Source organism: Lygodium microphyllum, chromosome 4, assembly GCF_053477565.2.
Source record: "Lygodium microphyllum isolate KBCC chromosome 4, Lygodium_microphyllum_v1.1.10, whole genome shotgun sequence".
NCBI classification, from domain to species: domain Eukaryota; kingdom Viridiplantae; phylum Streptophyta; class Polypodiopsida; order Schizaeales; family Lygodiaceae; genus Lygodium; species Lygodium microphyllum.
Genome location: NC_141138.1, coordinates 60,003,444 through 60,023,980, shown reverse-complemented (window position 1 = coordinate 60,023,980; position 20,537 = coordinate 60,003,444).

Genomic DNA, 20,537 nt, shown 5'->3' with positions numbered 1-20,537 from the left:
AGAGATTAGATACTTTGTTTGGTGCATAATCAAAGTCATCCAAGTATGGATTACTGATTGAATTGAGGCTAGATATGAAATCAAACACATCTCTTGCAACTCACTTAAGCTACATGGAAAATCTCTTAACTCAGCTTATAGAAATTGATCTCAAGAAGGATAAAGATATTTCTTTTGGTGTGTTGTTAAAAATTCTACCTCCTAACTATAATAATGTGTCAATTACATTGATCAAGATGCCCACTCCTAAACTCGTTGATAGTAAGGCTTCCCTGCTAGAAGAAGAAAAGAGGGTAAAATCCAAAGAAGGACCAAGCACCTCTGAAGATGAACAAATGTTATATGTAGGTGCCAGGTACAAGGGCAAGAAAGATCAATTGATATGTCACTTCTGAAGAAGGATCGGGCACACAGTATAATGGAAATGTATGCCCCAGGATGAAAAATAACACTTTCTGTTGTTTCTTAATCACTCTAGAACTTTCTAGAGAACCCACAAAATAAGTTGTTCTTCATGCTTCAATTACTATTGTCCTTCACTTCTATTTCCATTCCCACATTATGTGCCATCCTTTGGTTTTTTTTTTCCATAAATCAAACTGTGTGGACAAATGTTACTGAAGCAATTTACATGATCACTCAAAGAGAGCGGATGCAACTAAGATTGGGCTCTACTTCTACTTCAGCAACTCCATTGATGGAGCCCGTTCCACCTCCAGAAATCCCTATCACTTTAACTAATCAACCAACTCTTTCTTCTTCTGTTCCTTCTAAAAACGATTTCATGGATGAACTCATTAAAAGCATGCGAGATCTTCATCTGAATCTTACAAATATTAGTTCCAAAGTAGAGAAGCTGGATGTCAAAGTTGAAGAGAGCAAGGACGATCATGAACTCAAAGACCCATGAGAGAAGGCTTTAAGCGGTGTTGTATTTGGTGTGACATCCAACAACATGACAAGAGGGAATGTACTGCCTTCGGTGAGGTTGAAGCACAAAAGCTCCTCTTTTGGAAAGAAGAAAAATTCATGCAACTAAAACTGGTCTTCCACTGGAGCCAAACTTTGGCAATGGTGGAATGAAGAAAAGATTAGAAGATTTAGCTGTAAAGAATGCCTATGCAACAATTGATGTAGTTACCTATGGGCTGCAAATTGAGCCAACTAAATCAAATTTAAAAGCATGTAAAGCTGATGTGCAATCTAAAGTATGGATGCAAGCATTAGATTGAATGGAATGTGGCAAAGCAACCAAAGATGATTTGACTAACACCAGTTAGTGCATTTGAGGGATAATTGGTCGGAAAGAACCGGTAGATTCTTTCTCTGCCTTTGCACATTTGGTTGAAGTCAATCATAAAGAAGTCTTGGTTGAAGAAAAGAGAAGATGAATTGCACCCTTTCCCTTTTGGCCCTCCAAAATGGATAACTATAAGAATGCACGAACAACCAAAGACTGCTAAAAAAACAACCCCAGATCAAGAGATGGAAGATATGCCACAAACTAGGAAGGCCGAAGGAAAGAAAAAAGGCAAGTACCCATGCTATAAGTTGCAGTCTGACATAGAATTTGCAACAACCGACAATCTCAAACGAGTCCTAGAAGAATGAATTCTGGGAAGTAAAATTGGGTTCACCTTAGGAAAAATTCTTGGAATTGCCAAATGTGAATTTCATGATGTAATATTAATGTAATCAAAAGAAAAAGACAATATGTTGGTGATGATGTTGAAGAAACAGTGCATGCTTTTTTGCAAGCTCTTCGAGTATTTGTGCAGGATGAAGAGAAGATGAATGCATAAGGAATTCATCTTGAAGAAGTTAAAGAATTAATTGCAACAATTGAAGCTGAAGATAAAGAAAGCATGGAAGTAGAAATCGAAGAAGTAAGGATTGAAAATGTAATGGTTGCCCTATAATTCTTGGGCAACCTTACAGTTCTGAAGCCCTTTGAGAAACAAAAGCTCTTGATGATGGTTCTTCCTATGCTCAAATATGAAGCAAGGATAATGAACGAGCTATCCAATTTCTTACTGTCTGTGTTAACCATCATCGAAACAGAGATTGATTGCGGGATTATCCTATGCCTCTTAATGCCCAAGAATTCAAGGGTTTTCAGGCTTCACTGCTGTAAAAGGAGGCTATGGCAGTGCTTCATGTAAAAAGATTATGCCTCCTTATGCTTCAGAAGCCAAGTCTCTAGCAAATCTACATGTATGTTTAGCCAATAGTATGGGCTGTTATAAGTCCCTTCCAACCATGACTAAGGTTGAAAGAAAATATTTATGTCATATAAAAAGGGAGCTGAAAACTTATGGATGGATGAAAATGAAGATATTTCAGGCATTTTTTAAAGGCTAATTAGTACTAACACATTGGCTACAATATATGCAGTTGTTCATGTAGAAAATCAGTCCATAGAAGTCTGTACATTGGATTTTTATTAAACAATTCAAGAATTTGTTAAACAGGAAGATATTGGTTTTCCCAACAAGGCTGAAGTGCAAGTTGAGACAAAATACAAGATGGTGGACAAGAAAGTAAAGCCTGTGGCAATTCCACTGCCTCTCTTGAAAGTGAAGGTCTGGCTGATAAGGCAGCAAATTAGCAAAGCCTTCGTGATCCTACCAACATTGGTCACAAGTTTACATCTGAAAGTATAAAAGACCTCAAAATAGGTGATAGTCCTTTTCTTTGAATGTGGAATGTATGCCACCCAAGGATTAAAAATAACACTTTTTGTTGTTTCTTAATCACTCTAGAACTTTCTAGAGAATCCACAAAATAAGTTTTTCTTCTTGCTTCAATTACTCTTGTCTTCAATTCTATTTCCATTCCCACATTATGTGCTATCCTTTGGGTTTTTTTGCCATAAGTCAAAAAATTCCCACCTTGAATAAAGATAGTGTCATGAAAACCTTGAAGTTACAACCCATTCAACTTTGCTTCTTTGTCCACAAGTTGTAGTAAGTCATGTAAATCACCAAGCCTAACACATGATGGAAAATTGGGTTGTTGGATCTTCAGCCCTTTGACTCTACCTTGTAAGCTTCTTTGTCACTAAACCCAAATGGAAAGACCACTCTCTTAAGCTTCTTCTAAGTCTCCAAAGTTGATTTGATTAACCTAGTACACACAAGACATTGTGTAAATAACTTACCATGACTTATGACACTTGGAACCTTTTGTGCATTAAGCCTATGGAAAGGAGGAGCAGTCTGTTTTTTTTGCCACATTTTGCGGGCATTTCAGGCCGAGACTAGAGCACCATGGATGAAGGAGGATGAGAAGTGTCCAAGCCACCACAAAAAAGGGGAAGATCAAGCCATGAAACCACAAGCAACTTCAAAAATCTCTACTTGAACGGTAAGTATCTCCCTTCCCATACATTGACGAAAATGGAAGGCCATTCTTGGCTGAGTAAAACATGGTTAATATGTATAAAAAGGAGGGAAGCATCCCATTCAGGAAGAGGGGGAATTTCATGCTCATGGAAGGAGAAAGGAGGAAGTTTTGATCAATGCTTGTGTCTACATCTTTGGAGTAGCAATTCACTCCTTTGAAGGAAGCCCTTGTTCCACTTCTTGATCTTTCTTATCAAGATGTGTGGGCTGAACTAAAAGGTCTAGGAATGCTCTTTAATGGACTAAATTTTTGTTTCACAAAGCATCTCTTGCATGGTTCAAGAGATACATGAACTTGTGAAGAAACAAGAGAAGAACATTGTCTTATGCATCTACCTCTTGAAGTAAACTCTCTTCTCTATGAGGAGGAGTTCATGGAAAACATAAAGCTTTGATTTGGACTATTGTTGAGATATCGAGCTCCACTCGTGATACGCCAGGGTGACCGTTGTGTATTTATGTCACCGACTTGTCAGTTGCAGACGCGGTTGGTACACCGCCCCTGAATAATAGCTACATGATAGCTATCCTTATCTACTCTAGTTCGTGGCTCAGTTAGTATGCCACCTTAGTTAGTTGAGTTTGGTTTGAGACCCATATCTAGGGTTCTTCTATTTCTTTGTACTTGAGTTTTTTTGGCTTACACAACTAAGAAGAGGAAAAACTGTTTTCAGCCTCCACCCTTGTGTGTATTCCCCCATTGTGCAAGCAAGAAAGCTACAAGTGAGACTCCTTCCTTCTCTCCCACAATCTTGACATGGTATCATAGCCTTGTTCGTGGTAAGGAGCTCAAGAAAGCAAGCCAAGCTCGCGGTGTTCTGGTAAGAGGAGCAGTGTTGCTTTCATTTTCTGTTTTGGGAGCAGATCTCTGCAGATAGCACAGCCGGAAATTGCAGGAGTGCATTGTCTCAGGTTGAGACGCCCTTCGCGGTGAAGCAAGAGGGCAGTATATGCTGCGGGTAGGGGCTTTAGCCTTCGGAGTCCCTGTTTTTTTGATTTGAGGCCATTTCGGGGCCTGTTTTGGAGGTGGAAGTTTTCTGCACGCACTCAGGAAAAGGCCCAATTTTATGCTGTGCAGCCACTGTTCTACAGGTCGGTGAATAGTTACTGTAAAAATTGCATTGTATGCTTGTGCGTAGAGACATTGGGAGTTACAGAATCATCCCTGTTGCCTGTTGATGCAAAATCGTCACTAGGAAGTGACTATGTGGTCAAATACCACTTTCGCTAGTTTTGCAGATTTTCCCTTGTGAGGGTGAAGCTGTGGTTTTTGCAGTGACAGAATTTTTTGCAGTCTTCTGTAATGGCATCTGATTCTCTTTCACAGATTGTCACTGAAAAGCTTGACAAGAAAAACTTCCAAGCATGGAAGTTTAGAATGACGAATTTCCTTATGGGAAAAGGATATTGGGAATTTATTGCAGGAAATGAAGAAGAACCAGTTCTTCCTGATGTTCCCAATCAACAGCAAATGCAGGCATTTAAAGCATGGCATGAGAGAGCCAGGAAAGTTATGTATTGGCTGTCTATCAGCATTTCAAACTCTATGATTGTGCATATTCAGGATGCAAGTACGCCAAAGGAGGCATGGGATACTTTGTCAAAAATGTATAGCACAAATACACAAGCCAGGAAAATGCAGCTCAAGCAAGAGTTGCACAATGTGCAAAGAGAAAATATGAGCATCAACGACTACCACATGAAGATGAAGAAGATTGCAAATGCACTTGCTTCCATTGGGTCACCAGTGGAAGATGATGATTTAGTTTCTGTGACCTTGAATGGTCTAGGAAAGGATTATGCACAGTTTCGGACATCCATTTCAGTTCGTGAAAAATTTCCTGATTTTGAGGAGTTGATTGCTCTTCTAATTTCTGAGGAACAGAGAAATGGTGGTGCATCTTCTTCAGGAGGAACTTCAAAAGAAGCTGTCTTCTACTCAAATGCTGGAAGAGGTAGAGGCAGAGGTAGAGGAGGCCGATTTGGAGGCCATGGTAGAAATCAGAATATGCAGCAAACTCAAGAAAACCAGTCCTATGGAGGAGGACGTGGTAACTCTAGAGGCAGGGGGAGCCAAAGAGGTCGTGGTGGATGGCAAAGAGGTCAAAATGCAAACAGTAATGTTGAATGCTACTACTGTGGTAAAATGGGTCATATGGCTAAAGACTGCTATAAAAAGCAGAATGACATCATGAATGGAAAACTGCAACAAGGAAATTATGCATCTTCTAGTAGACAGGGTGACGACAGAAATGAGCATTTGTTCATGGTGCAGCACATGAACAATTCTGTGACAAGTGCGGAAGAAAGCAACGATGTATGGTATGTTGACTCAGGTGCATCAAACCACATGACAGGTCATGCAGAATGGATGGAGGATGCAAGGAAAATGGAAAAACCAGGATTTGTGCAGACTGGTGATGATACTGCACATCCTATTGTGCAGATTGGAAAAATTCCCTTGTCTATGCAGGATGGGAAAAAGAAATACATGTCCGATGTATTTCATGTCCCGAATATCACCAAGAATCTGGTTTCTGTCGGTCAAATGGTTGAGCAGGGCTTGCAGGTTAGATTTAATCCTCATGGATGCTTTGTTGAGGATATGAAAAATAAAGGTCGCTTGATAGCAAAAGGAAAGAAGAAGGGCAGAATGTTTACGTTGGATGCAGACATGTCTGAATTGAGTGCAGCAATGTTTGCACATGGGACCGGTGTAGTTGCAGATATTGATATCTGGCATAAATGCATTGGTCATGTTAATGTACAGCGACTTAAATCAATGCAGGCCCAAAATATTGTTGCAGGATTGCCAAAATTCAAGGTTGCAGAAATGCATAAGGTATGTGAAGCCTGTTAGTTTGGAAAACAGGCAAGGAAACCATTTCCTAGACATGTTCAAGAGAGTGAGAAGCCATTGGAATTAATCCACTCTGATGTGTGGACTACTAAAGCTGCATCTCTTGGAGGCTGTCATTATTTTGTCACTTTTATTGATGACTATAGCAGAAAAGTTTGGGTGTATTTTATGAAAAAGAAAAGTGAAGTTTTTGGGCATTTCAAAACCCTTAAAGCTATGGCTGAAAAAGAAACAGGTCTGCAAATAAAATGCCTAAGGTCAGATGGAGGGGGAGAGTATCTCTCAAATGAGTTTGCAAAGTTCTTGCAGGAGCATGGCATAAAGCAGCAATATTCATGCAGTTATACCCCACAACAAAATGGAATTGTAGAAAGGAAAAACAGGCATATTGGAGAGGTATCTCGTGCCATGCTCAATGAAAAAGACCTGCCAGATTTTTATTGGGCTGAAGCAGTTGCTACAGCAGTCTACATAATGAACAGGACTCCCACTGCAGCAATACATGGAATGACTCCAGAGGAGAGGTATACTGGTAGGAAACCAAATATTTCTCATTTGAAAATTTTTTGTTGCATTGCCTATGTACATGTGCCAGATGAGTTGAGATCCAAGTTGGATCCAAAAGCTGAGAAGTGCATCTTTATTGGTTACTCTCTGCAGCAAAAAGGGTATAGATGCTATAACCCTTCTACTCGTAAGTTTACAGTGAGCAGAGATGTTGTTTTTGATGAGATGAGTAGCTGGTATAAACCAATAAATGTGATTGATGATGTAGATACACAAAATGGTAATGCTGCATAGAATTCACAGCAGCAGTCACAAAATATTAGTGGACCTGGAGCGTCCTCTAGCAGTGGTTCACATTCTTCGCCATGGACAGGCAGATTGAGATCAGGAGAATCTTCTCAAAGTAATGCAGATAGTGGTATGCAGGTATCACGAAAAGGAAAAGAGAAGGTTGATCAGCCCATGTTTGTTGTGAATGCAGGTCACTCTTATGTGGATGGTGAATCCAGTGGCTCAGAACAGAGCATTGATGATGAGTTGGGTATTCCTTCTATTGTTACACCTGGAGTAAGGAAGACCAGGGATGTTTTGAGAGCACCTGGGAGTGAACCTACTTTGCGCAGGTCTACGAGAGCTAGGTATCCTGTGGATAGGCTGAAATATAATGGCTTTACAGCCATTCACTATGCATATATGGTCAAAGTGATACAGGAACCAGAACCCACTTCTTTTGAGGAAGCCATGGGAAAAGAAAAATGGGAGAAAGCCATGGATGAGGAAATGGATGCCTTGGAAGCAAATGCTACATGGGAATTGGTACCTTTGCCTAAAGGTAAGAATGCAATTGGCTGTAAGTGGGTTTATAAGGTGAATCATAATGCAGATGGTTCTGTGAACAGATACAAGGCAAGATTAGTAGTCAAGGGGTATGCACAAACATATGGCATTGACTATGAAGAAACATTCAGTCCGGTTGCAAGGATGGCAACCGTAAGAGCAGTCATTGCTATGGCTGCATCAAAGGGATGGTCTTTACATCAGATGGATGTAAAGAATGTCTTCTTGCATGGTGATTTGCAAGAAGAGGTCTATATGGAGCAGCCACCAGGTTATGTGCATGCTGTTCATCCTGAGTTTGTTTGCAGGTTGAAGAAAGCCTTGTACGGCTTGAAGCAAGCACCTAGAGCATGGTCTGACAAGATAGGACAGTACCTTGTCACTATTGGCTTTAAGATTTCCAAGGCAGATTTCTCACTTTATGTGAGAAAAACAGAGAAAGGTATTATGCTACTTGTCATTTATGTTGATGATTTAATTATGACAGGTGACAGTGATGAAGATATCATTCATGTGAAAATGCTATTGAAGCAGAAGTTTGAGATGAAGGATTTGGGAGAGCTACGTTATTTCTTGGGCATTGAGGTGATTAGATCACCAAGTGGGATACAGCTCTTGCAGAGGCAGTATGGATTGGACATGCTGTCCAAATATGGGATGACAGGCTGTAAGCCTATTTCAGTTCCTTTGGAGCAAAATGTGAAGCTGAGCACAGATGCAGGTGAGCTTCTAGAAGACCCTACTATGTACAGATGCATAGTAGGAAGTTTGATTTATATGACTATTACCAGGCCAGATTTGAGCTATGCTGTTGGATTGGTAAGTCAGTTTATGCAGGCTCCAAGGAAACCACATTTGGATGCGGCTAGACGCATACTCAGGTATGTGAAGTCCACATTGCAGTATGGACTATTTTATGAGACTGGGGTTCAGATACAGTTGCATGGATACATTGATGCTGATTGGGCTGGTAGTATTTCTGATAGACGATCTACCAGTGGATATGTGTTCTCTTTTGGGAGTGCTGCAGTCACTTGGAGCAGCAAGAAACAGCCTACAGTTGCCTTGTCGAGCACAGAGGCTAAGTATAGGGGTGCAGCAATGGCCGCATGTGAGGTAGCTTGGTTGCATAAGCTACTTTATGATATGCATCAGTCTACAGATGGGCCAGTTGTCATTTATTGTGACAACATGAGTAGTATACACTTGGCAAATAACCCAGTCTATCATGCTAGAACAAAGCACATTGAGGTGCATTATCACTATGTACGAGAGAGGGTTTTACTAGGTCTTATTGATCTAGTTTATGTCAGCACAGAGGATCAGGTAGCTGACATATTCACGAAGGCATTGGGCGCAGAGAAGCTGCGCAAGTTCAGAGACCTGCTTGGTGTGCAGGAATTGGGATTGAGCTCGAGGGGGAGTGTTGAGATATCGAGCTCCACTCGTGATACGCCAGGGTGACCGTTGTGTATTTATGTCACCGACTTGTCAGTTGCAAACGCGGTTGGTACACCGCCCCTGAATAATAGCTACATGATAGCTATCCTTATCTACTCTAGTTCGTGGCTCTGTTAGTATGCCACCTTAGTTAGTTGAGTTTGATTTGAGACCCATATCTAGGGTTCTTCTATTTCTTTGTACTTGAGTTCTTTTGGCTTACACAACTAAGAAGAGGAAAAACTGTTTTCAGCCTCCACCCTTGTGTGTATTCCCCCATTGTGCAAGCAAGAAAGCTACAAGTGAGACTCCTTCCTTCTCTCCCACAATCTTGACAACCATTACATGCAGCCCATTACTTTCTTTGTGGGCTGAATCTTTGTTTTGCAAAGCACCTTGTGTATGGTTCATGAGATACATGTATTTGTGTAGATGGAAAGAAGGACAATTCCTTATGTACCTACTACTTGATGTGGACTCTCTTCTCTACCAAGAAGAGATATTTGGGAGACATTAAACTCTGATTTTGGACTGTCGTATTCATTCCATCACATTCTTTGGGCTAATTCTTGTTGATGTTTCATTTTCTACTCTTATGGTTTATAAAGAGAACATGCTCTACTTTCACTTGAAATTGTTGTATCTAAACACTCTTGCCTTGAAAGGGTATTGAAGACACTCTTTGGTAGATTATTTTGTCAACTTGGATTATTCTTCCTTGCCCAAAATAGGGAATTAGTGAGCATGAGATGAAGCTTTAATTGTGATCCACTTCCTTAACATTGGTAGAACATGGACTGCTCTTGGTTCATATGAGTGACTACGGGCTTTACTCTTTGTGAGCAAAGTTCAAGGACATCTTTTGACACTAATAAGTGGTACTTCTAGACTCTTCTTCTCGGTATAAAACACAGTATTCATGGGTTGAAATCTGTAAACATAGATTCTACTTCATCTCTAAACATTGCAAGTACAAACTAGACCTGTAATTCTCTCTTCATAGTATCTTGCTTCCTCTTCATTCAAGGGAGGGTTTAAAGAAGTCTTTTAGTGATTTCTTGCCATACATTGGAATTAAACATGGCTTTCCATAACAATCAATTCATAAGCTGAAGCTTTTATGTAGTTGCTTAAGTTAAGTTACATTGATTTAACTCATGAAACTCATGATCTTTTCATGAAAACCCAACAAGAGTGTTGCTAGTCCTATAACCTTGAATCATTCAAGGTTGATATAGGCAATATTCTTCTTGATCTCTAGTTTTAGCCATGGAAAAACACATTGTAATCCCTGTAGGGACATTGGATTTACTAGCATTACGAGCACCGTTGCTCATCTTCCATGGCTTAGCAGAAGAAGATGGAGAACTCCATATTAATGAGTTTCAAACACTCATGTTCAACTATAAAATCTAAGACGAAGGACACTCAATGATGTTCTTCAACAAAATGACATTAAAAGGAAGGGCAGCAGTATGCTATCACGGTCTAGAGGCCAAAACCATAACTAGCATTGACCAATTCCTCATGGCCTTCCGTAGAGAGTTTGCCCTTGAGAGGGGTGGACAGTATTGGTTGCGTGTCTTGAATGTAACACGCCAAGAGCCAAATGAGAATGTCCAGGCCTATGCCAAGAAACTAAATCATTTTCTTTGCAAACTTAATACTTATATCCCCATTCCACCGCCTGCACAGTTGCAATATTTCCTACATGGATTAGATTTCAACATCTAGGTGCAGCTGAGTATTGTCACTTTGGCCGACATTAACATTGCTATTACCCAAGAAAAAGGAGTATACTCGCGCTTGCAAGTGGCTTATGCAGCAAGGATAAATTGGAATGGTAATAATTTGGCACTAACCAACGGGAATCAACGGGACCCCACGTCAAATGCGAATGGAAGAGGGAGTATCATGCCAAATTTTCCTATGTTACCAGCTCCTCCTAGTCTGTCTTACTATGCCTATGGCTAGTCAGATGGGCCCACTAAATGGTGGAGGCCAAAGAACAAACCCGAATGTTATCCCAGTAGGTCAGCGTCCAATTCCTAATCAAGTGATTAGGCCAATGGGATGATACACATACAATTGTGGCTATGAGTCAAGTGCCTCAAATGTCCTTGGTGAAGTCAAGGATATGATGAAGCACTACATTGATATGATTACCGAATAGTATAGAAAAATAGCTGTGGATGTCAATTTCCTTAAGAAGTAGTAGAATTTGATAGGGAGTCGACGCCCTCAAGAGGGTGCCCCCTCAAGATTCAGCTGTAAGTGGTGTGGTGGCCAACATTTCCCTAGGAATTGTCTGAATGTCAAATGCGATATTTGCGGAAAGTCTGGCGACTTACCTACTACCTATTGGAGTAAGATTAGTTCTCTCCAATAAGGGAGTAAACTGCCAAGTCCAGTTAACCATCGCACAGCACAAGGGAATAATCTCCAGCAAGATGAGGGACCAAGACAAATACATTGCAAAGAGAAAAGGCTAATGTAGAGGAGTTTCCTCATGGTAGTGGAGTCAGTCTTATTGAGGCCATATGTGTCAATGATGCTGAAACATCTAATCTATGAGCCGTAACAAGATGTCAAAAGACTAGAGAGGGTGACAAAGGAATTGTAAAACCTGTCGAGGGGAAACCCTAAGCAAGATGCTAGGGGAAAGCAAGTCTTTAATCCTCATATGGAAGGTGGACCTCTAAGGCCTGTTGATAGTAAAGTTGATCTCAGAAGGATAAAGAAGTGCCAAGAAAGAAGGAAAAAGCAAAAAAAGAGGCACCAAAGCTGGTTGAGAGACCAGGTCCAGAGACCAAAGGAGAGACTGATTTGGCAAGAGAAGAAAACTTTGGCTAACTACCATGACTTTGATTTAGCAAGTTCTCTTTGCAAAGTTAAACCATACGTGAATCTCCTGTAATTGATTAAACTCTCTCTAGGAGTACATAAGGAATTCAAGAAAATCTTGTGTATTGGGTATATTGTAGAACCTTTGGGCATAACACGAGTGGGAGAAGATTGGTTCGATCATGCTAAAAACCATTGTCCCAGGGTTCCAACATACGTGGATGGAATATTAGTGGAGCACGCTATCGTGAACACTCGATCCTCCATTAATATCATGAGTTCAGACTTGATGGAGAGGCTAGGTCTAGAAATTTAGGAAGACAACTCCACACTTCTTAGGATGGATGATGATAGTCTAAGGCAATCAGAAGGTTGCATCACTAAAGTCCATGTTACCATTGCAAGTGTGGAATACTATCAGGACTTTAAGGTGATAAGGTTTGCAGGATGTCCCAGCTATCAAGTTTTGCTAGGTAGGCCATGGATTTTACAAATTGACTTTCAAGTCGATATATCTGTTGGTTGAGTGATTCTAGGTATAGGTGCAAATCGTGTAATAGTGGATGCTTATCCTGAGTCTCCTCAGAGTGAGAGAGCTCATTTATCCTCTACTGAACTAGAAATAGTAGATGATCCATTTGGTAGTGATACGTCATCGAGTGATGGATCTAAAGAAGGGTCCACTATCAAAGAACATCTATCAGATAACATTGAATGAGCCAATAGAGCCTCAAAATAGGGTAAGGGATGCAGATGTTATTGAGTTGGAGCTTGCTACGCCAAATGATTCGCGGCCAATCAAATAAGGATCCATGATCAGTTTGGAAGTAAGAGAGGACTATGTGTCCTTAATTGAAGAGTTCCGCGATATCTTTGCTTTTGGAGCTATGACGAACTTAGAGGCATTCCCCCCAGTTTGGATGTGCATACCATTCCTCTAAAGAAAGAAAGTTGGCCCGTACGTTAGAAAGTAAGGTGCATGCATTTTTACTAAGGGAGGAGCTATTTGAGGAGCTACAAAAGTTGTGGAAAACGGGTTTGATCTTCCCTATTCAGTATATTGAATGGTGTTGACCAATAGTGAAAAAGAAGAAGAAGAAGAATCAAATCTGGCTTTGTGTAGACTTTAGAGAGTTGAATAAGCAGACTCTTAAGGACAACTACCCATCGCCATTTATTGACCAAATTTTGGATCAATTAGTAGGTAGGGAAATATATTCGTTCATGGATTTCTTTCCAAGGTATAACCAAATGGTGATTGCCGAGCAAGACAAGTTGAAAACGACATTTATTATTGTCTTTGGTACGTTTGCGTACCATGTGATGGCATTTGGTTTATGTAATGCCCCTGGTTCGTGGCAAAGAACAAACGACAAGATCTTTGGTGACTTCTCCCCAAAGGAGTTGAAAGTATTCATTGATGACCTAGTGACAACCACCATAAGAGAAAGGTAGCTGATTATTTTGCGGAAGTGTCTTGAGCATTACAGACAATTTTGCATAGCTCTTAATCCATAGAAGTACACCTTTAAAGTGCCTTATGGGCTATTGTTAGGCATGTGGTCAATTCAATAAGGATTGCGACAACTGACCCTGAGAAGATCAAGGTTGTAGTCGTCATGAGTCTATCGCGTACTCCAAAGGAAGTACATAGCTTTTTGTCATCAGTAGGGTATTATCGGAGGTTTATCAATGCCATGGCAGAAAGAACATTGCCACTAAAAAAACTATTGTCCTTTAATTGTCAGTTTGCATGGAGTGATGCTTGCAAAGTATCGTTTGACGATGTATAGCAAGAGCTTGCCAAAGCACATGTTTTAAAAGCACCTAAAAGACGCAAAATGTTCTATATATTTTCAGCAGCAATAATGTACAGTATCAGCTCTACTTATCCTAAATTAGGGAGAAAAAATGGTACCATCAAATTGCTTTTGCTAGTCGAAAGTTGACAAAATTGAAAATTAACTACACCTATATGGAAAAGTTGTGCCTTGTGATGGTATTTGTGATCAAAAAGTTCAAGCACTACATTCTTTATGAGAATGTGGTTTTTTATATGAAGGTGGAAGGGATTTGATTGTTGCTAAACAAGTTACACCCACCTAATCATTTAGCAAAGTGGTTAATCACTTTGCCGGAGTTTGATTATGAGATTAAGAGCAAGCCACGGAAGAGCTACAGGGCATTCTAGAATATCTTATGGATTTCGGAGAACCAAAAGAGGTCTTTGCTGAAGGAAGTGACATGGAAACATTGTTCAAGATTGATACGGTGTCTATTCCTTCCTAGTATGCTGCTATAACGCATTATCTATCTACAAGAGAGACTAGAGCTACTCTATCAAAATCTGAGAAGAGAAAAATTAAAGAGCAGGCATTGACATTTTCCCTGATTGTAGGAACACTATATCGGTAGGGTGTTGATGATATCTATCACCAATGTATGATGCTTGACGAGGTTCCATTTATCTTGGAGGAGTGCCATGACTTTGCTTGTGGGGGGCACTTTGCTGGGCAGTTGACAGCATAGAAGGCTTTAAGAGCTAGATATTGGTGGCCATTCATCTTCTAGGATTCATTTGAGTATGTTAAGAGATGTGATACATGTCAAAGACATGACAATAGAGAGAATAGGAAGCATCCACTTACTCCGATTATGGCTAGCCTTCAATTTGAGAAGTGGGGCATCGATTCTGTGGGTCCTATTACCCCGTCGTCTTCTACTTAGAAGAGATACATTATAGTAGCCACCACTGATTACTTTACAAAGTGGTCAAAAGCACTAGTGACGAGGTAGGACAATGCAAAGGAGACTGCCTATGTCCTACTTGAGCAGATCATCTACCATTTCGATCCGCCAAAGGAAATAGTATCGAACCATGGAACTCACTTTTTGAATAAGGTGATTAAAATTAAGTATAACAAGATGACTCCTTATAACCCACAAGAAAATGGACAAGTCGAAAGCACCAATAAGTAGCTTGTGGGTATCCTATCCAAGATAGTCTCGGAAAAGAAATGGAACTGGGATACGAAATTGTATGTGGGAGTATGGACGTATAACATGACATTTGAACGAGCCACTAGCCACACCCCATTTAAATTAGTTTATGGGGAGGAGTGTGTCTTGCCCTTAGAAATTGAGTTGCTAACCATAAGATTCACAATCAATCATTCTTTGGGTGATGAAGATGTCCTATTCGAGTGTTTTACACGACTATAGCCCACCTCGATGAGCTCAAATTGAAGAGTTTGTTACACCAGGAAGTAGCTAAACATCCGATAAAGTGACTGCATGATCTAAAAGAGAAGAAATATACCTTTAAGAAAGGACAATTAGTTCTATACTATGATGCACGTAGGGAATTATTTCCAAGGAAGATGGAACCTAGATAGGATGGCCCTTATAAGGTAGTTAGGATATGTGAAAATAAGTCCACGGCTTTACTAGTTGATCTACATGGAGTGGAATTTTAAAATAAGGTTAATCTTAATAAGATTAAACCTTATTATTTTTGAATATGCTAACACAATAAATGCATTGCAGGTCCATGCTGGGGTTGATCTGAGACCTACAAGAGAACTTAAACTGGTTGATGGGGCGATTAATCCCTTATTTGGAGCATCCATATCTAGAGCAAAGATATCATTAGGGGAAGCTTATCTGATGGAGCAAAGGATACAAAGTGATTGAGCAAGAAGATGGTACCTTTGTGTGGGATATCAAAGTTTTCTACCATCACTCTTTACAAATTTTGACAAGCATCCTTGTTGAGTTTAATGAAGAAGGTGGGATGGAGCCATCAGTTCATCCTCTAAATATGTTGAATTTGGACTATCATAATTACAAATAGGGGAGTTCTTGATGGCTGGCTGTGTAAACCCATTGTGGACATACACATTATACTTTGATGGAGCATCGAGGGTCCTAATAAAAAAGGGAGCATTGGAGTAGTTATCCGAGATCCCTTTCATAGAGTTACAATGAAATTGGTTGTTTATCTCAGGATAGGATTCACTAACAACATGGCAGAGTATAAAGCCTTGATTATGGGACTGAATATTGCCAAGAAAGGTGGTATTCGGAGGTTGTTAGTAAAAGGGGATTCCCACGGGGATTCCTAGCTGATCTTAAATCAACTAAATGATGAGACATACACAGTTCAGAATCCTATCCTTTAAATGTATCATCGAACTGGTATGACCCTACTTGATGAATTTGAGAGCATATCTCTTCAGTTGATTCCAAGTTCTTGGAATTAGTTTGCGGATTCCTTAGTCAACTTTGCTTATGAAGAGGACCTCTTCTTCAACTGTGGTCCTAGTCCAGATGTTGCTATGGATAATGAGATAGGACCTGGTCATTTGTGGGGAATTTTATAAGACCACGTGTTATATGGCAAGAGATGGTTAATATGGGTAATGTGAAGAGTGGCAAAGACCAATCTACCACTATTATCTTGGACCCATAGGTTGATTATATGACATGTTATGCATACATCTCTTGCTATATATGCAGGAGGGATGGGTCATAACTTGATGCATTTAGTTTAGGGCTAAGAGCCCTATTTTTCCCCTTGGAATGGAGCACATTTTTGTATCTCTACCTTTTTCCAAGGGGGGATATATATGAGCTGGTTTGCTTGATTTCTTTAGGCCAAGACGGCCAATTGCTTTAAGGTTTAAAAGATCTATTTCTTTAGGCCAAGAGGGCTAGTTAGTTTGTACTAAAATGCACTATTTCTTTAGGCCAAGAGAGCCATATGTCTATTTGGTGCGCGTACATTTAATGGTTTTCTATTTTAATGATTGCATCATATAGGTTGAAGAAGTCATTGGAGGGAGCCTTTGCTCTGTAGACGATCTTGTTGTGGCCATTCCAGGTGGTTTTGTCCCCCTTTCCGTATCTTTTCCCTTTTCCCTTAAGCAATTAATGATACATGTGAATGTAAGGGTACTTTCTTTTTGTTTATTGGGGACCAAAAATCAAGGCATGAAGTCCCATGTTTAGGTTTTGTATGTCTGGGGGAGGTCTACATAGTCATTGCCTCCTGTAAAGGCGTTGTTAGGCACTGAAAGACCTTTTTTAGAAGGTAACCCTAGTGACCCTGTTCTGCTGACCTGCTAACGGCCATTCTAGGAGTTTCTTCTAGTGTGAGGCAGTTAGAAAAGCTTGCTAGACAAAATGATGATACAAAGGAAAAAACACTAAATATCTGGAAGGAAATATATGAATATACAGAGGTATGTAAAAAGGGGTTCTAACTCCTCTATAAAAATATAATAGGAAAGAAAGAAAAATCCTTGAGCAATTGTTCATCGCCTTGCGAAGGCCTGATAGGTTCCTAGGGACGAGACAAGACCTGGGCCAATGCCTTGTCTTCCTGGGGGTGGCATCTAGTCGACAAAATAAAAAAATAAGAGAAGGTTGGAGTGAAAATAAAAGTGAGCGTCAGAAAAGGATTAAGTGTCACCTTGCGAGGGCTTGGTAGGCTCTTGCTGAGACAAGACCTAAGGTTGATGCCCTGTTCTCCTTGGGTCACTATGTTCAGCTTTCTCCTTTTTACATGCCCGAGTATGGAAAATAAAAGCCCAAAAGGAAAATGTGTTAAAAGAAAATATTTCTTGATCAGGCTGCTATAGGAGTCATCACCTAGTAAGAGTCCTTGGTTGAGTTGTCCTTAGTTAGGAAGGTAGTTCAAACTACCACTTAGGGCCACCTCTTTGATAGTTCTTTTTGGCTTGGCTATGTTGGAGCAGTTCGTTAGTGACTTGCTTTAGGCTCTCTATCAGGTTATGCTAAGCCTACTCCTCGTGGATTTCATGCCTTAGTTTTGATAGGAGATAGGGTGAGAGTTGTGATGTGTTTTGTTGAGTCTTTTTGTATCAGCTTGATGCTCTTTGTGGTTGTGTTTATGTGCAGATTTGTTAATGGGGTTTGAGGAGTTGAGTCATCCTATCCCGTGGTCGCTAATGAGAGCTTATTTTTTAGCATGAGAAGTGCTTAAAAATTGCCAAAAATTTTGTATTTCAAGGGAAAAATAAACTCCGTCGAAGGCGGCATAGGAAATCAAGCCGATTTTAAGCAGCAAACAGTCGCCAAGTTCTTGAAGTGCTTTAAAGATACACCAACTGATAGTTATAGATTTTTCATAAATTTTTTGACTGCCCAATTGGATCCTTAGAAGTGCCAGGCAGTGCAGGACCTCAAGACCATCGAGCAAAAGTTTGTAGATCTAAAATCAGATGCCGGACGCGAGAACAGGAGTGCCCGAGGCCGACCAAAAGCTAAAAAGACTTAAGGAGGTGTAAAAGGGTGTGACCCTTGGGGGTCTCCCTTGGGGCCCCCCAAAATTTGACGATTTAGGGGGGGGTCCATTTTTTTTGTGTGAAGAAGGAAAAAGCCATGGCAACCTGCACAGCGATGAATTTTGAGGGAGAGGGGAGCTATATGCCATCTCCCACCTCCATGCAACCATATGATCTGATATTATTGGCTTGATGCTTGCTTCCTTCACTCTCCATCGATGTCCTTTGCTCCTCCAATGGCTGCCTGGCTGCTGAGTTCCTGTTCTAGTCTTTCTCTCTCTTCTCTCTCTTCCCTCTATGGGCTATTCATGCGCACTATCTTGAAGGAGAAATCGCAAAGGAGATTGAAGAAAATGATGATGGAGATTAATGGAGATGCTGAATATTGATGTGCAACATGGAATTGAGAGCAATGGACGCTCCGTCTACTGGTCATGTAGTCATTTAATGTGTCTCGAGTTTCATAGAAATACGGTATGACTATTTTTTTTGAAGGAAATGAAGGTTTTTCAACATTTTATGATAGAAACGATGTTCTTATGCAATGAAAAATTGTTCGATTGCTGGTTGCATTATGTTGAAGTGTTTTTTATTAGAAAATTCTGATTTTGTAATGACTTCCATGCGCTATTTAAATCTCACAAAACCCAAAATGCGGTTTTTAAGGGTAAAATGATGGTTTTGTCGTTTTGGGTGGGTGAAATGTGTTTCTATGGGGGAAAAATGGAAAATAAAATTGAATTTCAATATGTGGAAATGATTGATATTAAAAAATAAAAAAATTATCGTGATTATTGATAAATAATTGCTTAAAAAAGTAAAAATAAGGGAAAAAATAGAAATACGCTTCATAAAAATAAGGAAAAATATAATGAGTGTTTTTGAATATATGGTAGTGGCAAAGCATGAGGTTTAGCCTCACTTTTCTCTATCTCTTTCAAAGTTTGCGATTTACCGCTTTTTATACATCAAAACATGCCAAAATGAACCCCTACACCTATGCAACGGAAGCACTACCTAAAAGTAGGGGGTGGGGTATTTGAATGATGCAATTTAGGTGTTGTTTATTGCTAAATTTTTTAGTGCATATCATGATATAGATTTTGTTGTATTTTAATCAAGAGGATAGTAGCATGAGTGTTGTCTCAATGCTATCCTTACATCACTGCAACAAGTTAGTAGATGAGTATTGGAAAGCCCGATTGTGGATGTCACGTTTATGATTGAAAATTATGTTTGAGAACATTAGGGTCATCCACTTTTGCATGTGCATATCAACCATGGTATTAGAATATAAAGAATTGGATGCATAACACTTGGTTTCCACTATGATGACCTATGCTTGAGTGTGTGAGACATTCTAAGCTATAGGCTAGTCAATTGTTTTCTTGGGGAATTGTTTGGTAAGGACACATGGTATCTCCTAGAATATGTTCAAAATGAAAGAGTGGAGCTTTTATCGTGTGTACTTTATGTTGGATCAACGCATCTTGGGGCCAATCCCCGAGGTGTAGGAGAGTCTTAGTGGAGCCACGACAGTCAGTCGAGAGGTGCTTCCCTTTGTTTGTGCTATGAGGTATTACACCTATATATTATGGGATCTCCCTCTGAGGAGAAGGAATGGTAAACGTTCAACTATGACCTAATATAAATGCAGAATCGACATTAGCATTTAGTGTAGAGTGAGTCTTAGATGCCCCTAGCCGCGAGGCCATGTGGTGGGGTTGTTTGTTATGTGCATGAGGTCTAGCTACTACCATAGCCAGTGGCGGCCCATTTCAAGTCCCATCATCCACCATGTCTTTGGCACCCACACTTAGCCTTTTTTGTGATATGCTCTTGTGTTTATCAAGTTTGTGGTGTAACCAAACTTTTCATGTGGTTACTCACTAAAGACTCTATCCACTTTGTACTTCTCTGATTGTGATTGAGGAGGGGTGTTGAGATATTGGCAATCACACCTAGCTTAAACTCTTTGTATGAAGCACTGGTGTGGGCTCATGATAGAGAATCCCATATGCACAGTGATGGAAAGTGCAACCTTGTCTATTCCTATGAAGCATTATACTAGCTCTCATTTTGAATACAATGTCATGGTACTTTTGTATTCTAGCAAAGTGTCTGTGTCATTATCAATCCACTACACAAGATTGTGTTTGTGAGTCCAAGCTTCCATCTTGGAACCTAACTCACTTGTGTGACATTTGGTCTTGATGTCAGTTACCTCATGAGCTTACTGTTCCTCTTTCAACCTCCATAGCCATGCTCTAGTTCCAACATTCTTAACATGGTATCACAGCCCAATCAAGCTTTCCCTAATCTCAACCCAACTCCTCT